This window comes from Rosa rugosa, chromosome 1, assembly GCF_958449725.1.
Source record: "Rosa rugosa chromosome 1, drRosRugo1.1, whole genome shotgun sequence".
In the NCBI taxonomy this organism is placed as follows: domain Eukaryota; kingdom Viridiplantae; phylum Streptophyta; class Magnoliopsida; order Rosales; family Rosaceae; genus Rosa; species Rosa rugosa.
Window position 1 is genome coordinate 47,086,451 of NC_084820.1, and position 25,571 is coordinate 47,112,021.

Sequence of the window (25,571 nt, forward strand, 5' to 3'; positions counted from 1 at the left end):
ATACGTGTTATGTCAAAATTAGATAATTTTTTTAGGGAAATGGAATCAGGTTCCAATATATTACGACGTCACTACATTAAGCTAGAGGGTTACAAGAACCACTCATAGTACAAAATCAAGCACAATACAGAATGCGCAGCCATTCAGACTGCATAAAGTAGAATGACTCATAACAAAAACAAAACAATACAAAAAAAGAAAATGCAGAAATTAAAAAACCCCTACACCTATCCAACCCAAAATCAGTGCCACTAACTTGACAGGCTTTGACGCCTAAGACCTTTCTGGTGTACATTGCCACTCATCAACCAGTATACGGCTACGACCATGGTTAGACAAGGTAAGAGCACTTATTCAAAGCAAAAAATAAAATTGGGCTTTGCCACTCCCCAAAGGTCCACAACAGGCCCAAACTAACAGAGAAAGGTGAAAAAGAGGTTGGGCTAGCCCAGCCAGACTAGGCCCATGGCCAAAGCCCACCTCCATCCACCACTCTTCCCAGATGGACCTGCTATCAACCGTTGAGGGAGCAACCTCCCCTCATCAATCCGGTGGCCGGCCGCGTTGCTCCACCATCGTCGTTGTCAGGTAAGTTCGCCCCGACATAGACAATGAAGATCAAGCCCCGCCATTGAGGTCAGTTACCCCTGGATCATCGCACAAAACGCTACCTTGAAGCACAGAGCCCTGACGCGAAATGTAACCCCCACCGCTGAGACGAACCTCTCCGGCTCCCGGTCTACACCCTTAATCGCCGCAGCCGAAACCGCCGCAAATTAAAGCGCTCGCCATCTCAAGCTTTCTTTTCAAAACACCAATCAGAAAACAGAAGAATCCAGAGGACTGCAACGCCGCCGCACCTTGCCCTTGCCGTCTCTGTCCCGTCACCGCCTGGTCTGGGGACTGTGAGATCGCTGCTGCCAGCAATCGAAACCCTAGGTTTCACAATCGAGGTCACTCCGAATTCCCCGGAGGCCTCCAATAAAATACAGAAGTTAATTGAAAAACATTGTCAAAATTAGATAATTAAGTGAAATAATTTATGTTAAATCAATCCATCTCTTAGTAATCTGGTATTTAAAAAATAAAAATGATAACTCATGTCATCCATACTAAAATATTTTATATATATATATATATATATATATATATATATATACAAATTTTATCCAGAGCGGAGCTCCGCTTTGAAATTAACGTGTGAAGTACGAGTTTTTGATCACTTTTCAGTCGCATATCCACATCTCGACCGTTCAGTTTTTAGGTACTACTATATAGATCATCTCTGCAAATTTTCAGCCAAATTGATGATCGTTAAGGTATCTAACTCGCTTAAACCAATAGACGGACTGAATCTTCAGCAAGGATTTCTTGTGGAACCCATTTTTTAATCGCATTTCAACATCTCGACCGTTCAATTTTTTTGTCCTAATGTATAGATCAAATCTGCAAATTTTCAGCCAAATTGATGATCGTTTGAGCATCTTTAGCAGACTCTCTATTTTGACTCCTTAGCTATTTTGGAGAGCATGTTTAGCTTTTTATATATTTTAGCAGCTGCACCAGACTCCTAAGTGGCTCTCCATTATAACTTTTAGCTATCTTGCTCCTAAATATAGAGAGCAAGATGAGGCTCTCTATAATTTAAAACATTCCTTTTGTGTTATTTTATGTAATTTATAAATACATTTAAACTATTTAATCTTCATTTGAAAAATAATATAAACTCAAAATTAGCTAAAATAGAGAGTACTGATACAGACGTATTTCTAAAGTGACTAGCCAAAATGACTTTTTAGCTATTTTGGCTAAAATTTGACTAAAAAATGGCTAGCATTGCTAAAGATGCTCTAATGTATCAAACTAGTTTAAATCAATGTACGAACCGAATCTGTCCAACCTGAGCCATTCATGTTCATATTTTATATATAGGTTAGTGTTATTGATACACTTATTTTCTCTATTCACACACCCCCTCTACTTTTCTGCTTACCTTAATTTTTTTTTTTTTTTAGAAATTACCCTAACTACTCTCCCTTGCAATTTTATTTCTTTTTCTATTTGGCAAGTCAATTATTCCTAAACCTTAAACGCTTATTTGCCTGCCTCCTTCTTTGTTTGTCTTCAAAAATCTTTTTCCTTCTTTTCTTTGTCATCAAAAACTTCTCTAGCATAGTTATTCTATCTCTCTAATATGATTCTTTGAAGTTCATTCATGACAGAACAAGCAACTTTAGACCCATATTTAGAGAAAATTTTACATCTGATTTGCAATGGAGACATGAAAGAAAAATATGAGTTTATCAGCTGTTCATAATGTTGTTGAACAAATAATGAAGCTTTGATCTTTGTATTTGGTTATGTATAGAAATTAAATCAACTTTTACTAAGGTCGTGTGGATATTGGAATTGTGTATATATGTATAGTACTGCTGAGTTTGAGAATGTAGTTGCACAATGTGGTCAAGTTATGTTCACAATGCATTTTTAGCTTCTATGTGCAGTCATATGCATTATAAAGTTTGAATCTTTTTGTCTTTCCAAATGATTTGTATTAGACTGTCATGTTATCAATTCGATGCATTCGTATGTTGATCCATACGTCATCCAACATTTTGCATACAATGGTCTCAGACTCATAGAGATTACTTCCTATTCTGTTTCTGGTATTTTTCATCTTTCATATGGGTGGTATATGAATATCGGTGATAATTCGTCAAATAAAGGCTGCACAAATCTAATAATGATACTTATCATTAGTTTCCTCTATCATGCCTGAATTATAGTTTGCAAAGGAGAACCCATGTGTAACTAATCTACAACAACTCAAAGTCAAAAGATGCAGAAGAGATCGTGACAACAACATCATGCTGGGCCATTAATTTTTATTCAATGGATCTCTTTCTATGTTATCCCGATAGTAGAAACCAGCTTTACAAGTGCACAGTATTTGAATGTTTAGTTACTCAAAAAAAGAAAAAGAAATGGAATTGCAAGGGATGGTAGTTAGGGTAATTTGTAAAAAGAAATTGAATTAAAGTAACAGAAAAGTATATGGGGTGTTCAATAGAGAAAAGAGGTGTGTCAATAACATCACATATATATAGCGCTCTTCTAGTGAGGGATTTTGTTTTTTGGCCATTTTAAGGGATCATTTATTAGATCAACTTTTCGATCACATATTGGATCTCGACCGTTTCTTTCTTAGGTTTATATGAGTAGATCACTTCTGTAAATTTTCAGCCAAATTGATGACCCTTAAAGTATCGAAGTAGTGACTCAACATCATTCTTTTTGCTATGGCTATATTTGGCTCCTCTTTCTTTAGTTTCCACCATCTCATCAGATTCTGCATGGCTATTTTAGAGCCCTATTTGTATTATACATGCACATAATAATAATAAAAATTAAAAAAAAATGTGTTTGGAGAAGAAGTTAATTGGCAACATAAGGGAAATTTAGCCCCCTCAACTTAAATTTATGGTCCGTCCCGGGTCACTTCCTCAATAAGTCATCAGATAAATGATATAGATATTAACTTGGTCTAAATCTTACATTAACATAATAAGCTAGTCTATATCTTACATCAATATTCTACTTGTGCATCTCTTGAACAATTACGTAAGCCTCATCAACGGGTCGGGCCGGGCCCAGCCTATTCGTAGCGGGCTTGGGCCGGGCCTTACTCCATTTTTAAATAGTAGCGGGCCGGGCCGGGCTTTATTGTAAATTGAAGGATCCAAGCCCATCCATTTAATGCGGGCCTCGCGGGCTTTTTCGGGCCGGGCTAAGCCTTGCGGGCTTTTTTGGGGCGGGCCTTGCGGGTTTTATTTACAAATAAATCTTTAAAGATAATATTTTTTATAAAACTTATATTTATATATCATACACTCCAAAGAGCAACCTCTATCAACTTAAATAAAATGAGAAAACCGACCGTTGGATGAGATTATTATAATAAATTATGAGCGTGGTAAAAAATTTAGCCAATTTCACCATATTTTCGAATCCGATCGAATTAGTCAACCGTCGTCACTTGTATGTTTTCTTGGTTGACCGATGGCATGACGAACGTGAAACATGCTTATTTTTTCACATCACGTCTGTAAATATTCCATCGATGGATGTGCGTAGACATAAGATAAAAATTTCAATTTTAATTACAAAGAAGTTTGCCTATATCAATTTGCCTCCAAAAGTTATATGACTTGTATATTGCATTTAAATTGTTGAGGTTCATTCTAAAGCAACCATGAAGTGGAAAATGAATTTAGAGAAATCAACCGCTCGATTGAGAGATTGTAATGTTTTATGGTGATTGTAAAAAATTCAGCTAATTTGATTCTTGTTTCGAATTCAATCAACTAGGTCAAATTTAGTTACTCTTATAAACCTATATTTATATATCCTACACTCCAAAAAGCAACCTCTATAAATTCAAATAAAATGAAAAAACCGACCGGTGGATGTGATTATTATAATAAATTATGAGTGTGGTAAAAAATTTAGCCAATTTCACCATATTTTCGAATCAGATCGAATTGGTCAACCGTTGTCACTTGTATGTCTTCTTGGTTGACCGATGACATAACGATCGCGAAACGTGCTTATTTTTTCACATCACGTATGTAAATATTCAGTCAATGGATGTGTGTGGACATAACATAAAATTTTCAATTTTAATTACAAATACGTTGGTCTTTACCAATTTGCCTCCTAAAGCTGTATGACTTATACATTGCATTTAAATTGTTGAGGTCCATTCTAAAGCAACCATGAAGTGGAAGATGAATTTGGAGAAACCAACCGCTTGATGGAGAGATTGTAATGTTTTATGGTGGTTGTGAAAAATCCAGCCAATTTAGTTCTCGTTTAGAATTCGATCAACTAGGTCAAACTTAGTTACTCTTATAAACCTATATTTATATATCATACACTCCAAAGAGCAACCTCTATAAATTCAAATAAAATGAAAAAACCGACCGGTGGATGTGATTATTACAATAAATTATGAGTGTGGTAAAAAATTGAGCCAATTTCACCATATTTTCGAATCCGATCGAAGTGGTCAACTGTTGTCACTTGTATGTCTTCTTGGTTGACCGATGACATGACGACCACGAAACGTGCTTATTTTTTCACATCACGTATATAAATATTCAGTCAATGGATGTGCATGGACATAAGATAAAAATTTCAATTTTAATTACAAATACGTTGGCCTATACCAATTTGCCTCCTAAAGTTATATGACTTATACATTGCATTTAAATTGTTGAGGTCCATTTTAAAGCAACCATAAAGTGGAAGATAAATTTGAAGAAACCAACCGCTTGATGGAGAGATTGTAATGTTTTATGGTGGTTGTAAAAAATCCAGCCAATTTAGTTCTCGTTTCGAATTCGATCAACTAGGTCAAACTTAGTTACTCTTATAAACCTATATTTATATATCATACACTCCAAAGAGCAACCTCTATAAATTCAAATAAAATGAAAAAACCGACCGTTAGATGTGATTATTACAATAAATTACGAGTGTGGTAAAAAAATTAATCAATTTCACCATATTTTCGATTCCGATCGAAGTGGTCAACCGTTGTCACTTGTTTTTTAGAATATATATGCACATATTCTAATAGAAGTATGAGAACTTCCACACACACATATCTATTATATATATATATATATATATATATATATATATATATATATATAAACACACACACACATATATAAAATAGTTTACGGGCCGGGCCTAGCGGACTTTTGGCGGGCCCTGGCCGGGTTTTTGCGGGCTTTTTGGCGGGCCTCCATCGGCCCACCGAGGCGGGCTTTTGTGGGCTTTTTGACAGGCCGGGCCGGCGGGCCTCCATCAGCCCACTTGATCCGCGGGCTTTTTGATGAGGCCTACAATTACGGATTGAGAAGAAACAAACTAAAGTCATCCTTCAAGCCTCATAAAGCATTCCAACCTCAATACACTGAGGCAGAGGCACCCCGAGAGCAGGAAGAGCAGACCTACAATTACTGTGCAGAACTTCATAAAATGCTAGCATAATCTTATCAAACCAGCCACAACTCTTGCCAATATGAAACCTCGTCTTACCTCGAACATGAACAATTCCAGCACTGATTGCTTCTTCCAAATTACACAACTCTTGTTGAATCTCTGCAGGATCATCCAAATTAGATAGCTCTTGTTGAATCTGTGCAGCATCCAAATTAGATAACTCTTGTTGAATCTCTGCAGGATCAGATGGCAAACGGCCAGCTGAGCTGTCCTGTATGTGTGCCCGCAAACTATTTGTAACATGACTAACAAAATCATCTCCTTCAAGGTTTAGGAGATCTGCGTAGCCATATTGAATAACGCAGCCATAAACCCCTTTCTGCTGGCCAATTTTACAGAAAAGAATCCTCTCATGAGGAGCAACCTTAGGAACCAAACGATATCGAAGAGTAGTGAACGCGGTGACCTGGTGAAGGGATTTCATTGTCTTAACATAGTGTTCAAAAACAGGAGTGAGCCCATCTTGAATGTTAGTGTAAAAGAAGCAGAATCCAGGAACCCTTTGAACACTGGGATCAGATAGTAGCACTCCAAGTCTGTCCAAGGTTATTTTATTAGTCAATTCATATGTTACCTTTTTCTGTCTCCCATAGTACCAACCAAACATAATGAAGGCAAGGATAAAGGATATGGAAAAAGGAATCCATCCACCTTCCGTGATCTTGTTGAAGACTGCACTCACATAAACACCTTCAATTACGAAGAAGACAGAGAAGTAAAGCGCCACCAGCACTGGTGGTGTTCTCCATATTATGATCATTACCAGTGTCAGTAATATTGAGGTGATGAGCATGACCAAACTGACAAACAACACCTGAAACAAGGTTGAAATAATTAGAAATTATAAGACAAGAAATAAGTCTCTGTAGAGAGCTGCAAAATCGACTTTCCAACTGTAACATATAATGTTTCACTTATTGTGCAGGCTATTACAACCACATACCATATTACCATATATAGTTCGTAATTTTGGCATAATCCATTTTCTATGATTGTTTGAATTAATAGAGAACTTTAATTTGGATCTAAAAAGAATTTACAATGAGAAAAATCATTCTAGACCTTGATGAAAACTGCAAGCACTGACAGAACAAAACTGTCAGTCTAACCTTTTATGCATATTTTCTTCATATACGGGTGGTAAGATGTAACAGGGTTAAAAACAGTTTTAGTAAGTACTATGTATTGAGAACCATGTCAGTCACTTTCAAAGTGTAATCTATCTATGAGATGCAGGGTTTCAAGTTGATATACCATATGCGTTCCCCATGTCTTTTCCATCTCCAAATATAAGTATGACAGCAATAGAGAGAATCATGAGAATGTAGTTGACTTCAGGGGAGTAAACCTCTCCTTTGCTCAGGGATGTGCGCACAACCTTCACTCAAGGGAAATAATCAAGCTGCACAGCTTGCTTGATTACAGAAAACGCGGCTGAAATCAAAGACTGGCTGGCAACAATGGCAGCCAATGTGGATACAACAAACATGGGCCAGTAGATAACACTTGGTATGAAGTTATAAAACTCAGCATTATGATCAATTTGATTATTGATTAGGTATGTTGTCACGCCCCGGATTTTGAATGATAAATTCAAATCCGAAACCTGAATAATTACAATTACAAAAAAACCAAATCTCGAAACTTCGAGTTCATTATTACAATTCACTCTCACAATATATTATAAAGCTCAAATGAGCATAACACACCTCACAACTTACAATTGTTGTAAAACTCTAACAATTGCTCTAACCGCACGATCACCGTCCTGGTTCTCCTGTCCTGTAGGATTACCCGCTACACAATTTGAATAGTGTACCGGGAGTTGCAACAACACAAAACCCGGTAAGCTTTTTACAGCCAGTATGAGTAAACAAGAAAGAACTGTTGATTTATTAGATTTCAAGACTACCACAAACCCACGTTACTTTCTCACTCTCATATATATATATAGACACTTATGAGTTACTCTCAATTTAGCTCATAAGATCACTCACTCTCATATATATATGTAGACACTTATGAGTTACTCTCAATTTAGCTCATAAGATCCCTCACTCTCATATATATATATAGACACTTATGAGTTACTCTCAATTTAGCTCATAAGATCCCTCACTCTCATATATATATATAGACACTTATGAGTTACTCTCAAATTCGCTCATAAGATTTCCCAACATTTGGTAGACAGACTCATATATATATATAGACCCTTATGAGTTACTCTCAATTTCCCTCATAAGGTTACCATATATATATTGACACTTATGAGTTACTCTCAATTTCACTCATAAGGTCACTCCACATTTGGCAGACAGACTAGAGCTCTAACTGAACGTAACCACTCGTCCGGCCACAGACGTGATTACGATTTAATACTATTAATAACCACCAGCCCGGTACGAGAGCGTGATTCACTAATAGATGCCATGGTCACCTCGTGACCTAGTGATCTCCACAGATCACAACAATTTATTGTTCCTCAACAATAAAACTCAACACCTCTCACAATATATTGTTTCTCAACAATAAACTCAATACCTCTCACAATATATTGTTTCTCAACAATAAACTCAACACAACTCCAACAATACATATTATTTCACGTAATAATATATATACAGACATTCACACAGGAATGTCTAATACACCAACAATAGTTCATATGATTGCAAAATAAAGCAATTAAATATATTGGGTTCGTAATATGAACCACGTGAGGTTTACTCACCTCGATAATCCCGCTGCGTCTTCTAAACAGCTCAACAACGATTTTACGAATCGTCCGCCAAATCAATCCGCCAATCACCTAATCAAATGTGACTTGAATTTAGCTAACAATTCCAAAACATACTTAAACGACAATCCAACGGTCGGATTCTAACTTATATAAAAATCCGACGGACGGATTCTCACGAATCGCCTCCCGAATCACTGTTTTGCAATTATACGAAGATCCAACGGTCGGATCTTCGCCCATGACCACACAAGGTCATTGGGACAGTCATACGATCAACATATCAAAACTACAAGTCCATCAGACGGTCCGATCTTCACAGATCATTAATCGAACAATCGAAATCGTTCGAAATCGTAAAATTCATAACTAAATCATACGATATCCGAAAATTGCGTATAATATATCGAAATGATCGTATTGAAATATAGAATCTAAAAATGCACAGAAACTATATTTTTGACCCCCGGAGTTGGCCGGAAAGGGCCGCCGGAGTTAGTGGCAGAGCCGCCGCCGACCACCGCCAATGGTGTCGGGGCCGGGCTGCTCCTCTTCATCTCATCAAGCCCAACCACTTTCCTAACTAGCATGAAGTCTAAAAATGACCGGAAGTGGTCGAAAATTACCTCAAGAAGAAAGAGGCCGAAATCGCCCAAAATCGCTCAAATCTGAAATTCGTCTTCCTCGGGTTGAATCGAGATGTGAAACTTGGTGAGTTTATAGAGCATGGCAAGGCGAACAAAGCCCAGTTGGTCTCCCCTCCTACCTTTGCCGGAGTTGGCTGGAATTTGAAGAAATGCATGAAAAATGGTCTGACCTTCTTTGCTTCGATTCGTTGTCTATGGTGAATGATAGGATGCAAGACATATATGAATGGAAAGCTGGTTTCAAGGCGAAGAGATTGATATCAATTTCATGGCCATAGGTGGCCGGATGAAGTCGTGGCGACGCCGTGAAGCCAAGGCAGCGAGGAGGAGAAAAATCTGGAAATTTTCGGGTTTCCTTATTGAGAAATCTGATTTTTTGTATTTATAGAAAATTCTCAATTTTAAAATATTCATAACTTATTCATACGAACTCCAAATAATGCGTTCCACATGTCCTCGAACTCGTATCGACGAGCTCTACAACTTTCATGAAGGAAGTTTTCCCAAATTTTGAACGTATAAAAAGTCAACTTTGTTGACCCCCTAAAAACGTTCGTTTTCGAAAATAAAATCGTTCGAACTAATTCCACAACTTTTCCAAGCTTCGTACTCGCTCCTACTATCGTGAAATCATTTCTAAAAAACCATGGAATTTAATTTGGATTTTTCGGGGTATTACAATCTACCCTCCTTAAAGAAATTTCGTCCCGAAATTTGAGCGTAAGTCAATTCCTCTCGATTAAGGTTGACCTAATCATAGAATCTCCATCTTTTCCAAATCTGTAGTAATCTACAAAGCCACAATCCTTTGTATAAAAATACATTCCTAGGGCCACTAAATCCTTTCATCACAATGTAAATTCACAAAACAACTGCTCAACATCACTCCACATCAATTACACAAAATCATCACGTGGATCATCTCATAGATCCTTACATAGATCTTCACATAGATCATCACATAGATCTTCACATAGATCATCACTCTGTACTGGCATACAAGCACAGTAAACACTCTCACAAAGTGTTTCGCTACTCAATTAGCATCACGGTAAATCTCCATAGTAAAACTTAAGATGCATCACTCAAAACAAATCATCCCCAAAAGCACGCCAATAAATTATGTCATCCAATGATGATGACTTGGGCTTGCTCAATCCTTGGGTTAAGCACTAGGGCTGGCCAATTGGGCCTGAAGAAATCGGACCATCCACATTTCGAACCGGCCCAAACCACTTTGGGTTTAACATTTGGGCCTACTATTCGGGCCGAACAATTGGGCTTACCATTTGGGCCTACCATTTGGGCCTACCATTCGGGCTTACTATTTGGGCTTACTATTTGGGCTTACTATTTGGGCCTACCAATCGGCCCACCAACTTCCAGCTCGGCTACGGTATGAAATTGTACATACCGTATATACGTATGCATACCGTACAGATCGTATATACGTATGCATACCGTACAGACCGTATATACGTATGCATACCGTACAACTGTATATTCGTATGCATACCGTACAGACCGTATATACGTATGTATACCGTACATACCGTATATACGTCGTATATCAAGCATATACGAGATCCAAAAATATTTGTAAGAGGTAAGGTTCGAACTCCCGACCTCAAACACGAAGGTTTTGCTCCCAACCACTGAAGCAAGAGCTGCCTTCATTAATATATGCTCACGTGTTATATTTATTATGTCATAAGCGACATAAATAAAATAACGGGGGAGGCAAGGTTCGAAACCTTAACCTGCTGCACAAGGGCTTTGCCCACCAACCACTGGAGCACAAGCTGTGCTTAATATAATGTGTACAAATGTTTTACTTATTATGTCATAAGCGAACATAATAAAAATAAACGAGAGGCAAGGTTCGAACCTCTGACCTCTTGTACATGAGCCTTGCTCTTCAACCACTAGAGCACCAGCTGCTCTCGTTACTATCCATGCAACTTCTTTTATTTATTCTATCATAAGCGATAGAATAACAACAAACTGTCGGTACACTCCACGTGCCACGACACGTCTCTTCCGTGATTTACGGAAAGCAAATCACTTTCGGCTAAAGCTGTCTGCCACAGCGTCTCGAGGTTCGGCCTGTCCCCTTACACGCTCAACACGCGCCAACAGCTTTTCCGGGTTTCGGGGCGACTTTAATCCAACGCGTGGATTCAAATTCTGAGATCGTTCATCCAACGGTGGAGATCTGCTCACCTTGTTCTATAAATAGGTGCATTCTGGAGAAAAACTGTTCACTCCAAAAGAAAAGAAATTTTTCTTCCGAGCTCAAGTCTTTCTCTCTCAACTCTTCAGCCTTTCTCTTCTCAAATCCTTTCTTCATCAATTTCAATCCTTCTCTTCTGATCTTCTCTCCCATCTAGTTGATTCAATCCCATCTTTCCTCTGAACTTTCAGATCTTCAATATTTTCCTCCAAATCTTCAATCCTTCTTTCTCAGATCTTTTCTTCCATTTGAAGATTCGATCTCATCTTTCCTCTGAGAATCTCAGATCTCCAATCACCAGTTCAACAACTCCAATCCTTCTAACAAAATCTCCCTCAAACACTAAACCATGTATTCCTCGATTTCCACATCCTCTCACCCCATGACCCAAGAGCCACGAACTCTGCAACTAATGGAGCTCCAAACCCCGCAACAAATGGAACCACAACAACAGCAACCAACAGAGGAGGGAGGAAACACCCAAGCAGCTGGAAGTAGTGCCAACATGGATTTCTGGCGAAGCCGTACCAGGTGGATTCCTACTCCAGAACAAATAAGAATCCTCAAGGATCTTTACTATGTCAAGGGATTTAAGTGCCCAACTACAGAGCAGATTCACGAGATCTGTCTCCAGCTGAACCAGTATGGGTATGTTGAGGGTAAGAACATTTACTTTTGGTTCCAGAACGTCAGGGCTCGAGAGAAGCAGATGAATAGGTGTAATCAGGCTGCTCCAGTGCCCATGAGAACTAGTTCTCTTGGTACTGGTAGATCCATTGATCTCAATTTTGGGTCCACTGGTTCTACTGGTGCTGGTGGATCCATCGACATCAATTTTGGGCCAGCTGGTGGATCCATTGACATCAATTTTGGGTCCACTAGTTCTACTGATGATGGTAGATCCATTGATCTCAACTTTGGTTCCACCTATTCTACTGGTAATGAAGGATTTATTTACTTAAATTTTGTTTCGTATTCTTCCTCACACTTCAACACTAATACCAGTACAACTCTTTTGGCACAACAGGAGGACAAACATCCCTGCAACAACGAGGAGGAGATCACCAGGAGGTTCAAACTCTTCCTCTGTTCCCCGTGCACGGCGAGGACGTCTTTGGTAACCTGAAGGCTACTTCCGAGGAAGGTAGCGCTTTTGGTTACTATTCTGGTGGCTCAGGCGGTTACCACAGTGGCTCAAACGTTTCTCTTGAGCTCAGCCTCAACCCATCCGGAGCTGCTGACTAGGCTTAGTATAGCATAGTCCTCGCTTTTTTTTTTTTTTTTTTTTTTTTTGTAATATAAACTCAATAAGATGGTGTGCATGTTTTCTTTCCTGTTTGTTTAACCAACAACAACACCAAGGATCGAACCTTGGTCACCCAATACTGTTTTCAAAACCATAAACAACTCTACTGCACACATCTTTCATAATGATGCAATAAAAACAATCACTCAAAAAGAATCCAACAATCAATTAAGTCGCATCGAGGTCTAGCTAGTATCCTCTGAGTCAAACCAAACACAACAATTTCATCGATAGGATTAGGGATTTATAAAGCTAAACACATCCTGAGTTAGCTAGGAAAAACCCACGTTTTTAGAGTTACTCTTACAACTCTTATAGAATCTCGATAATTCCATCTATCAATTGTTTCAACAAAAACTCACCACAATTCAATCCCTAACATTTAGCGATTCAGAAATCAAATCAAACTCCATATCACATAGTAATTCACTTGAACCACTATGGATACCTAACAAAATCACTAAAATCAATATCCGAAATTGCGTTTAACTATAACACCTAAAATCAATCACCAAAGGCACACACTCTCATCCAACATCATTCACAAGAACTGATTCTAACTCTCCCAATTAATTACACCAAAATCAACTCCATTGCAAAACTTTAAGTGTCCCGCCTACTTAAACTTAAAACACACAACAACTTCAAATTCACTGCAGCCCATCTCCATACTACGATCCAAAACTTAAGAAAACTAGTTCACCACACAAAGGCCACAAAATTCAATTTCATTCACTTGAACAAAACTATATTCACAAGTCACGGTCAGGTCATCAACCCATGGTGTTCAAATGAATAAATTTCAAATCCAGTTTTCCTTGTGAATCGTAACGTATCGTTCCAAAATGATGCAAGTAACATCAACCACGTATATAAGACACATCTCGCGAACTCAATTCAAATTCAGAATCACCAAAACTACTACTAATTCCAATTCTACCAACAATCCTGATTCTGAAGGAATTATAGTACTCAACGACAACCCAAAACAATGGTCTCTCATCTCTAACCATCGAGCACAAAATAAAATTCTTGTCTCGCACCTTAAACCCTGCTTAACAACTTACAAGCACAAGGAAGAAGTAACCACAATAATTTCTTCCCTAATCTCAACCCTACTAACAAACTCCACAAGGACATCTCATTACAAAACAAGATATCTATTATTTGACATGTACATCTCATCCAAAAACATATGTACGTCCAACTTAAGAAGGCAACTTTCTATCCATTAATACTCGTATCCACACTAGGTACGTGCATAGGTCCACATCATGCCTTCAACCAAACACTTCAACATCCAAAAGAACCTCACTTCCATACAACAATCCTCGTTGACTTAACAGAGTTGAATCAAGAGGTTCCTATTCCTCAATGATTGTAACTCGCGGCCACTGAACTTATTCCAATACGAACCTACAAGACAACTGTAAGGTTCTAAGTACAACCCCTTCGAATCTCCATCACCTAAGGAGTATAGTATGCTTGGCTAATACATGTATAACACTTAAAACACAGTATAAGTCAAATACAAATTCATATTAACCAAGTCAATACTATAGGGAATGTATTCACGTTCCCTAAACGACCTAGCGGCCTAAACAACTCCCAACACTCACGCATACCCAATGACTTAGCCAATACCAAAGAGCACACGATGGGGATCCGCTGCAGACGGGCCATCACTCGGAAGGTATTGACACATCACCAAATATGCACCTTACGCTTTGATACCAAACTGTCACGCCCCGGATTTTGAATGATAAATTCAAATCCGAAACCTGAATAATTACAATTACAAAAAAACCAAATCTCAAAACTTCGAGTTCATTATTACAATTCACTCTCACAATATATTATAAAGCTCAAATGAGCATAACACACCTCACAACTTACAATTGTTGTAAAACTCTAACAATTGCTCTAACCGCACGATCACCGTCCTGGTTCTCCTGTCCTGTAGGATTACCCGCTACACAATTTGAATAGTGTACCGGGAGTTGCAACAACACAAAACCCGGTAAGCTTTTTACAGCCAGTATGAGTAAACAAGAAAGAACTGTTGATTTATTAGATTTCAAGACTACCACAAACCCACGTTACTTTCTCACTCTCATATATATATATAGACACTTATGAGTTACTCTCAATTTAGCTCATAAGATCACTCACTCTCATATATATATGTAGACACTTATGAGTTACTCTCAATTTAGCTCATAAGATCCCTCACTCTCATATATATATATAGACACTTATGAGTTACTCTCAATTTAGCTCATAAGATCCCTCACTCTCATATATATATATAGACACTTATGAGTTACTCTCAAATTCGCTCATAAGATTTCCCAACATTTGGTAGACAGACTCATATATATATATAGACCCTTATGAGTTACTCTCAATTTCCCTCATAAGGTTACCATATATATATTGACACTTATGAGTTACTCTCAATTTCACTCATAAGGTCACTCCACATTTGGCAGACAGACTAGAGCTCTAACTGAACGTAACCACTCGTCCGGCCACAGACGTGATTACGATTTAATACTATTAATAACCACCAGCCCGGTACGAGAGCGTGATTCACTAATAGATGCCATGGTCACCTCGTGACCTAGTGATCTCCACAGATCACAACAATTTATTGTTCCTCAACAATAAAACTCAACACCTCTCACAATATATTGTTTCTCAACAATAAACTCAATACCTCTCACAATATATTGTTTCTCAACAATAAACTCAACACAACTCCAACAATACATATTATTTCACGTAATAATATATATACAGACATTCACACAGGAATGTCTAATACACCAACAATAGTTCATATGATTGCAAAATAAAGCAATTAAATATATTGGGTTCGTAATATGAACCACGTGAGGTTTACTCACCTCGATAATCCCGCTGCGTCTTCTAAACAGCTCAACAACGATTTTACGAATCGTCCGCCAAATCAATCCGCCAATCACCTAATCAAATGTGACTTGAATTTAGCTAACAATTCCAAAACATACTTAAACGACAATCCAACGGTCGGATTCTAACTTATATAAAAATCCGACGGACGGATTCTCACGAATCGCCTCCCGAATCACTGTTTTGCAATTATACGAAGATCCAACGGTCGGATCTTCGCCCATGACCACACAAGGTCATTGGGACAGTCATACGATCAACATATCAAAACTACAAGTCCATCAGACGGTCCGATCTTCACAGATCATTAATCGAACAATCGAAATCGTTCGAAATCGTAAAATTCATAACTAAATCATACGATATCCGAAAATTGCGTATAATATATCGAAATGATCGTATTGAAATATAGAATCTAAAAATGCACAGAAACTATATTTTTGACCCCCGGAGTTGGCCGGAAAGGGCCGCCGGAGTTAGTGGCAGAGCCGCCGCCGACCACCGCCAATGGTGTCGGGGCCGGGCTGCTCCTCTTCATCTCATCAAGCCCAACCACTTTCCTAACTAGCATGAAGTCTAAAAATGACCGGAAGTGGTCGAAAATTACCTCAAGAAGAAAGAGGCCGAAATCGCCCAAAATCGCTCAAATCTGAAATTCGTCTTCCTCGGGTTGAATCGAGATGTGAAACTTGGTGAGTTTATAGAGCATGGCAAGGCGAACAAAGCCCAGTTGGTCTCCCCTCCTACCTTTGCCGGAGTTGGCTGGAATTTGAAGAAATGCATGAAAAATGGTCTGACCTTCTTTGCTTCGATTCGTTGTCTATGGTGAATGATAGGATGCAAGACATATATGAATGGAAAGCTGGTTTCAAGGCGAAGAGATTGATATCAATTTCATGGCCATAGGTGGCCGGATGAAGTCGTGGCGACGCCGTGAAGCCAAGGCAGCGAGGAGGAGAAAAATCTGGAAATTTTCGGGTTTCCTTATTGAGAAATCTGATTTTTTGTATTTATAGAAAATTCTCAATTTTAAAATATTCATAACTTATTCATACGAACTCCAAATAATGCGTTCCACATGTCCTCGAACTCGTATCGACGAGCTCTACAACTTTCATGAAGGAAGTTTTCCCAAATTTTGAACGTATAAAAAGTCAACTTTGTTGACCCCCTAAAAACGTTCGTTTTCGAAAATAAAATCGTTCGAACTAATTCCACAACTTTTCCAAGCTTCGTACTCGCTCCTACTATCGTGAAATCATTTCTAAAAAACCATGGAATTTAATTTGGATTTTTCGGGGTATTACATATGTTGTCTGCCCCGCATATGTCACTACTAGACAAGGGTAGATTGCAAACAAGAAAGCTATCTGTCCAGTAAAACAAAAGCATTAGATCACAGAGAGAGAGAGAGAGAGAGATTTGGAATTAGTTCACCTGAATAGTGCTTCGGTTGAAATGACCAAGATCAACAAACAATGCCTCTGAGCCTGTTATGCAAAGGATGTTGGAAAATTTAATATTAAATATTTTATTTTCCATAATTTGTGGATGAATAATATAGTGAAAATGTGTGAAGTTGAATAAATGTAAATGACTATACAATGAGAAGTCATGGCTGATCACAAAATATAACTTTTGGTGAAAAGTCATCTCTCCTCAAAAAGTCACCTTACATCTATAAAACACTTGCTACACCATATTCTGAAAATGACTTCTTGAATTCATCTTTCCTCCTCTCCTTCTACATATGAGTATTTCCTAATGTCTTGAAAACCAATTGAGTCTTGAAAAGAGAGAGTTCATACACAATCTAAGTTCGCTGTTCTTGAGGTTTGAAGTGCTACTACCGCAAGAAGAAGGTCGTTGTATCCTGGGAGACGTTTGCCATTAAAACCTTTAAGCACCGATGAGGAGACAATTTCGTCTCAAGGACATAGAACCAAGTTCTAGACTCGACCATATTGTTTAAGGTTAGTCTAACTTTTATCGTTTTGCATTGTTTAGATCTATGTATCCTATTTGGTATATAATCTGCATAAATGAGTTCTTGATTTTATTATTAATATAGCAATTAGACCATATATTTACCAACAATCTTAAGACGAATTGTTTGTTTGGTCTTTTGCTATATCTATGTTTCGACATCTGCAGTTATATAAGTGGATATAGAATATGCAGTTCAAAGGATTTTAATCTATATGCAATTTTTTATATGCTGATTTGAATTGCATGGTCTTCATGAAAACATGTCAGTAGTCTTTTAAATTGAATGGTTTACTTCTCTGGACATTCTTGGTAGTCTCGACCACAAGATATGTAACTGTTACTGCAACATTTTATAAACTTAATCAATCTATGTCAACATTATATTTTGATATCTCTGAGTTCTGTATGGTTTTTGAGGATAGAGACGTCTGTAAGATTCATATTTTACTGTGTGGTCTGTTACCAGTAATCGAACAAGAAGATGAATATGAATATTGTCTAGTATTGTAAAGATAGCAAATATAGTGTAATCTTTAGGACTGGACAGTTATTATGAGTGTGTAACTGCCATTACAAGAATTGTATCGTTTGGCACTTTAATAATCACCTGCATATATACATATATGTATATATATAAGTACCTATATGGATGTGCATTATTATGGTTTATGTGTGTTTGACGGTTAACTTATGCAAACATGATTATGATGATATTTTATATATAACAATATCTGAGATCATAAAATCACGCTTTGCACATGTATATATGTTCAAAACTTACGCATGAATTAATGATTACATATTCTGTCAAATTGCATGTCTACATTTGCTTGCACCAATATTTGTTTTTCATGATATTAGTGTGTGCTGACCCTTTCCAGAATTTGGAAAAGTAATATTAGATTACTAATCATCATACACTGAATACTTGAAGCATAATGCTTCTGTTGATGATTGGAAAAGCATTGGAACGTTGCTTTTAATAAGTAAGAATTCACGAATCAAATGTTGCTTGCTGGAATCTCCATTAGTAAAGAGAAAGTATATACGGATGTATGGTAATCACCATAGAGTTATGAATTAAACCAAGATACGTTATTTGGCCACAGTAAGCCATGGTAAAAACGTAAGGTTTCTACCTTTTAATCTAAAGAGATAAACAATACACTATTTCTTTAGAAGAGAAAAGAAGGACGAGAAAAGAGAACTATATGACAACTATGGTGATCGATGAGGATCATATGCATCAGAAAATTGTGGAGTAATTACTAAGACTTACATAAGGACCTTAACTTATTAAGGGATGCTTTGCCCCGAGTTACTTAAATGATATCTTGTAATGGGACATCTCGTAACGTATGGAAAGATTAGAGGCTTTCCTTTAAATGCCTTTTAAATGTGGGGGTGTCTAATTAAACGTTTCTGTCTTAGTTGATGTAATTAGAAAGTCTCGATTAGTATATCGAAGATTTGAGTTGGTAATAAGTACTCTCAATAAATTTAGTTCATGTATTGAATTTGATTTGTAATAGAGTTATAGTCAAACAAGTGGGCCCAAATTACTTGTATCGAAGTTTGACTAGAGAGTAAGTTGATCATCGAAAGGAATGAGATATAAGCCTAAACCATAAAGTTGTCATCATGGATACCCAACCTAGTTGATTGGAGATCCCAAGATCTAGGTTCAAAGGGACAACTAAATGGTGGATGACTTTGAAGTAAGCATTGTGGAGATAAATCTCTTTCCCATGTTCTATGATGATGAAACAGTGCATAATGAGTTAGGGTAAGCTTTGCTTTTAATGGTTCCTATAGCTTGAATTTTCAAGTGGGGTATAAAAGGATACTCTTAATAGAAAGTCACCTATATGAGTGTGAAATAAGGCCGTTTCTATGAGAATTTTGAAGGCTGAATTCTCTAAAGCACTCATGAATACGGGGTGTTGTCCATGGCCGGAAGGACACAACCGTCGAACTAGATGTGTATGAAAAGATATTGTGTGAATACCATTGTCTTGGTTTACATAAATGGCTGAATAGTTCAAGACATCACGTTCACTAATTAGCTAGTAAATCCGATGGTATTTCACTAAGGAAGGTTCAAAGCCAAAAGCTACCTATCCCGATGCGATATCATTTCAACCGAACTCTCTCATATGTCCGCACGCGTCGTCTTTGAAATTTTCCTTTCTAACTAATTATTTCATCCATGTGGGGGATTGTTGGAAAATTTAATATTAAATATTTTATTTTCCATAATTTGTGGATGAATAATATAGTGAAAATGTGTGAAGTTGAATAAATGTAAATGACTATGCAATGAGAAGTCATGGCTGATCAGAAAAGATAACTTTTGATGAAAAGTCATCTCTCCTCAAAAAGTCACCTTACATCTATAAAACACTTGCTACACCATATTCTGAAAATGACTTCTTGAATTCATCTTTCCTCCTCTCCTTCTACATATGAGTATTTCCTAATGTCTTGAAAACCAATTGAGTCTTGAAAAGAGAGAGTTCATACACAATCTAAGTTCGCTGTTCTTGAGGTTTGAAGTGCTACTACCACAAGAAGAAGGTCGTTGTATACTGGGAGACGTTTGCCATTAAAACCTTTAAGCACTGATGAGGAGGCAATTTCGTCTTAAGGACATAGAACCAAGTTCTAGACTCGACCATATTGTTTAAGGTTAGTATAACTTTTATCGTTTTGCATTGTTTAGATCTATGCATCCTATTTGGTATATAATCTGCATAAATGAGTTCTTGATTTTATTATTAATATAGCAATTAGACCATATATTTACCAACAAAGGACAGTGCCACCAAGCATCAGCCAGCCTTCCTTGCCGTTTCTCCAAAAGAAGCGGAAGATATAATGTGGTGATACAGCCTTAAATATGCTCGGGTAGTGTCGAATGATGTTATATATTCCAACGAGCATGATACTCAAACTCCATGCTCCCATAATCGGGGAAAACATGAAGCTCACTCGAGATGTACCAAATTTCTGTACCATGAAAAGAATGACAAGCACAGCTGTAGAAAGCACTTTCACCACAGCTGCAATAACATAATTAACCAGAAGAAAAGAGATCGATATTCAGTACATCGATCATATATAGTTCAAACGATACAAATAGAAACTTACATGAACTAACAGATGGAAAAGGTACTCTTATTCCATCTATTGCAGACCAAACTGCATGAAGATACAAAATTATGAAAGTCAAATAAAATTTCTTGTGATTTACTTAGCCATTGGTAATAATAGAAAGAACAAACGGAAAACTTACCGGATATTGCAGGAGTGAGAATACCATCTCCAATAAGCATGCACATGCCTAACATAGCAATAAAAAGCAATAACCTTCTGGCAACTATACTTGCCTTGAAAACTTTTACCATGCTAGTCTGATTTTGAGTGTCATCATAGATAGAGCGTGGAAGACTTGATGACTTTGGATTTGAAGGTCTCGAGGAAAGAGTTTCAGTGATATTCATACTCCTGCAAAGTAATGAATATAGGGAGAAAGTTCCACCTGCAATCAAATCCCACAAGTAGTCAAAGTTTCAGAGATCGAGTAACTGTATGCACTATATATGTACGTGCAAAAATTACGAAATGTTTTTACATAATTACCTTCACCATCATCATCCACTCTAAGAGCAATGGTGGCATATTTGACGACCCCAATGAGAGTAAGGGTCCAAAACATGATGTTGTAGATGCCCAAGTAGTCATCTACAGTGGGAGATTTGAGTGGCATCAAAGAGTAAACAGAGTGGCAATGTCACAAGTCCCCCAAACACTACTCCCAGTGTCTTGTACGCAACTAGTAGTGTCTCAGCCCATCTACCAGCTGCAGCTTTCCACTGTGAATAATCAAGAACAAGAAATACAGTACACAACGTAAATCATATTGAAATATACAATTAAACCCCTAGTAAAACCAATTCAAATGAAAGCAGTAAACAGGTGGTTTCAACTTAATTAATTAGTTAAACTCCGCCTAATAATTTTGAATAATTCAGTTGATAAAAAATTGGTTCTTATATCATTATCAAACAAAACTGGAACTTGAAAATAAACAGCAAGCATACTGTTAGATAGATATAAGATCGTTTGTTCAGTCAAACTAGCTAGGAGTTTTAGACTGCTATAGAGATGCTAGATTTTTCTAGTTGTTTCTTCTAGCATGATGCACATAACCAAAATCAAGAATCTCAATATTTCCTGCAGCATTGAGATCAAATAGCTAGCTTGTTCAACCTAAGCCATGTTTAACAACTTATGGATTTCTATGAAGCATATTCCTTTCATTAGTAATCTTGAATGAAGTTCTTTCTTACTACAGTTGATTATTGGCAAAAAAAAAATACAGGCATATTTATCTTCCACTACAAAAATATCAGGTTATAGTGACCAAATCCCCAATAACCGGAGATACAACATATTGTAATTAATTAAGCTCTAATCAGAAATAAGAATTGAGAGATAGTTGAGCAGATGCAACCACTCCAGAAGGTTAGGTTCCAGACAATATCTAAAGAATATGGTATCTTAGGACTTGGGTTGAAATAATAGTAGGTAGTAGCGGGAGTTGTCTATCACACTTGAATGTTTATCATACATTCATTTTACATAATTGAACCAAAATTACAATTATTTTGAACCAAATATACCAATGTGTTTTATACTATTTGCATAGAATTGAACCAAGTTACATAATTCACAACAAATTTGTTCACAAACTTGTAAGAATTTGTTGTAGGTAGACTAATTATCTCTAAATCTCTAATAGAACCAAGATTACACAAAAATAGGCTCAAGTTACCACAGTAACAACAAAATTGTTGTCACATATGTAAATGTGTGTATATTGTAAAGCTTCTTGGTAGGTAGTGTGTAGCTTATCAAACACAAAGTGTTGGAAAATTTAATATTAAATATTTTATTTTCCATAATTTGTGGATGAATAATATAGTGAAAATGTGTGAAGTTGAATAAATGTAAATGACTATGCAATGATAAGTCATGGCTGATCACAAAAGATAACTTTTGGTGAAAAGTCATCTCTCCTCCAAAAGTCACCTTACATCTATAAAACACTTGCTACACCATATTCTATATAACTTGTTGAATTCATCTTTCCTCCTCTCCTTCTATATATGAGTATTTCCTAATGTCTTGAAAACCAATTGAGTCTTTTCAAGAGAGAGTTCATACACAATCTAAGTTCGCTGTTCTTGAGGTTTGGAGTGTTACTACCACAAGAAGAAGATCGTTGTATCTTGGGAGACGTTTGCCATTAAAACCCTTTAAGCACCGATGAGGAGGCAATTTCGTCTTAAGGACATAGAACCAAGTTCTAGACTCGACCAAATTATTTAAGGTTTTTCTAACTTTTAGTGGTTTACTTTGATTTGAATTATGGTTTCTGCCTTTTATTTGATCTGCATAAATGAGTTCTTGATTTTATTATAAATATAGCAATTAGACCATATATTTTACCAACAATCTTAAGACGAAAACCTTTGTTTGGTCATTTGCTATATTTGCATGTTCAATCTGTATGTATCTGTTGCAGTAAATATAACGGATGCATTTCAAAAGGTAATACCATTTATACACTGGACATTTATTGCTTTGTTTTCTTTATGTCGACCAATTATGCTTATATCACTGAGGTGTACAGTTTTCAGAACAGAGACCTCTATATGAAATTATGAGTCATGTTCTGTTGTGTGGTCTATAAGTGGTAATTGAACAAAACGATAACTATGTCATTGTCCAATATTTTGAAGATAGTAAATATACTATTTTCTTACGACTGGGTAGTTATTATGATAACTGCATGTCTTGCACCTATAGAGGCCGGTTATATATTTGCAGTATATATATAACTCCTGCATTCTAACCTTTTCTTTTTCGTCATGAATTGGTGCAATATATGTCTTAAGTGCATTACATGTGATCTTTGATTGTCTGATGAGAAAGCACAAGTAAATGATGATACATAATTGCACGTACAACTTAATGAATTGCAGTTGCATGTCATAAAGGTATACAAACATACTCATCGAAATTCTGGTATTTACACATTTGCTTGTAACATGAGTTCTCTGCAAACTTGAATCATACGACTAGTGCATTTGCAAATGAAAGTTCATAAGACTGAAGTATGTATATGTTCAGTAGTTTGATGCACGGTCTAAATCTGAATGCAGTTGCAGTTACACACAAGTTAATTTCAAAATTGGGTTAATCAATTTGACTACGAGATATATAATTGAATAGGCGTGTTTAATTGTGTATGCAATTTTGAAAAGTTGCATCAGTTAGCCTTTCCTCCACTAGATATATCTTGGTCCGTTATTAATTAATGTTGAAACTCTGAATCAGTTGGTCAAGTTTCATATATATTTGTAATCATGCTTTAATAAGGCTTGACATGATTACCTTTATATGCATTGAATCTCTTTGTACGTAGAGAGATTAAAGAGATGAGAAGAGCCCCTGAGCATGGCTCACGAGGGTGATTGCACCGTATTTTCTCACATGCCATAATGACAATATTTCAAGCTTTGGAAAAGTTAATAACTTTCCTACAAATTACCTAGAAATGTGGGGGCATGTGGCTAAATGAATCTTAGCCAACACAAGTAGCAAGTCTCGACTAATTGGTGAATCGAAGACTTGACTCGGTAACAACTACTCTCGAATGGAATTAGTTTTCATATATTGAATTTGATTTGGAATGAAGTTATAATCAAACAAGTGTGCCCGATTATTTGAATCGAAGTTTGACTAGAGAGTAAGTTGATCATCGAAAGGAATGGGATATATATAAGCCTAAAACATAAAGTCGCCATCATGGATACCCAACCTAGTTGATTGGAGATCCCAAGATCTAGGTTCAAAGGGACAACTAAATGGTGGATGACTTTGGAGTAGCATTGTGGAGATAAATCTCTTCCCATGTCCTATGATGATGAAACAATGCATAATGAGTTAGGGTAAGCTTTGCTTTTAATTGTTCCTATAGCTTGATTTTTCAAGTGGGGTATAGAAAGATACTTTTCATAGGAAGCCACCTATATGAGTGTGAAATGAGGCCGTTTCTATGAGAATTTTGAAGGCTGAATTCTCTAAAGCACTCATGAATACAGGGTGTTGTCCATGGCCAGAAGGACACAACCGTAGAACTAGATGTGTATGAAAAGATATTGTGTGAATACTATTGTCTTGGTTTACATAAATGGCTGAATAGTTCAAGACATCACGTTCACTAATTAGCTAGTAAATCCGATGGTATTTCACTAAGGAAGGTTCAAAGCCAAAAGCTACCTATCCCAATGCGATATCATTTCAACCGAACTCTCTCATATGTCCGCGCACGTTGTCTTTTGAAATGTTTCTTTCTAACTAATTATTTCATCCATGTGGGGGATTGTTGGAAAATTTAATATTAAATATTTTATTTTCCATAATTTGTGGATGAATAATATAGTGAAAATGTGTGAAGTTGAATAAATGTAAATGAGTCAAATGACTATGCAATGAGAAGTCATGGCTGATCACAAAAGATAACTTTTGGTGAAAAGTCATCTCTCCTCCAAAAGTCACCTTACATCTATAAAACACTTG

The 25,571-nt window shown here is 36.9% G+C and overlaps 1 long non-coding RNA gene and 1 pseudogene across 1 annotated transcript; both read right to left on the reverse strand.

Moving 5' to 3' along the window:
• Positions 1-5,605: 5,605 nt before the first annotated feature.
• Positions 5,606-23,859, reverse strand: LOC133729284 (probable potassium transporter 17; annotated as a pseudogene).
• On the reverse strand, positions 14,851-16,958 carry LOC133739299 (uncharacterized). Its single transcript, XR_009860530.1, has 3 exons — positions 16,540-16,958; positions 15,908-15,985; positions 14,851-14,970 (listed from the first exon to the last, which is right to left on the reverse strand). It is a non-coding gene; the product is annotated as an uncharacterized LOC133739299 (long non-coding RNA).
• Positions 23,860-25,571: the final 1,712 nt, after the last annotated feature.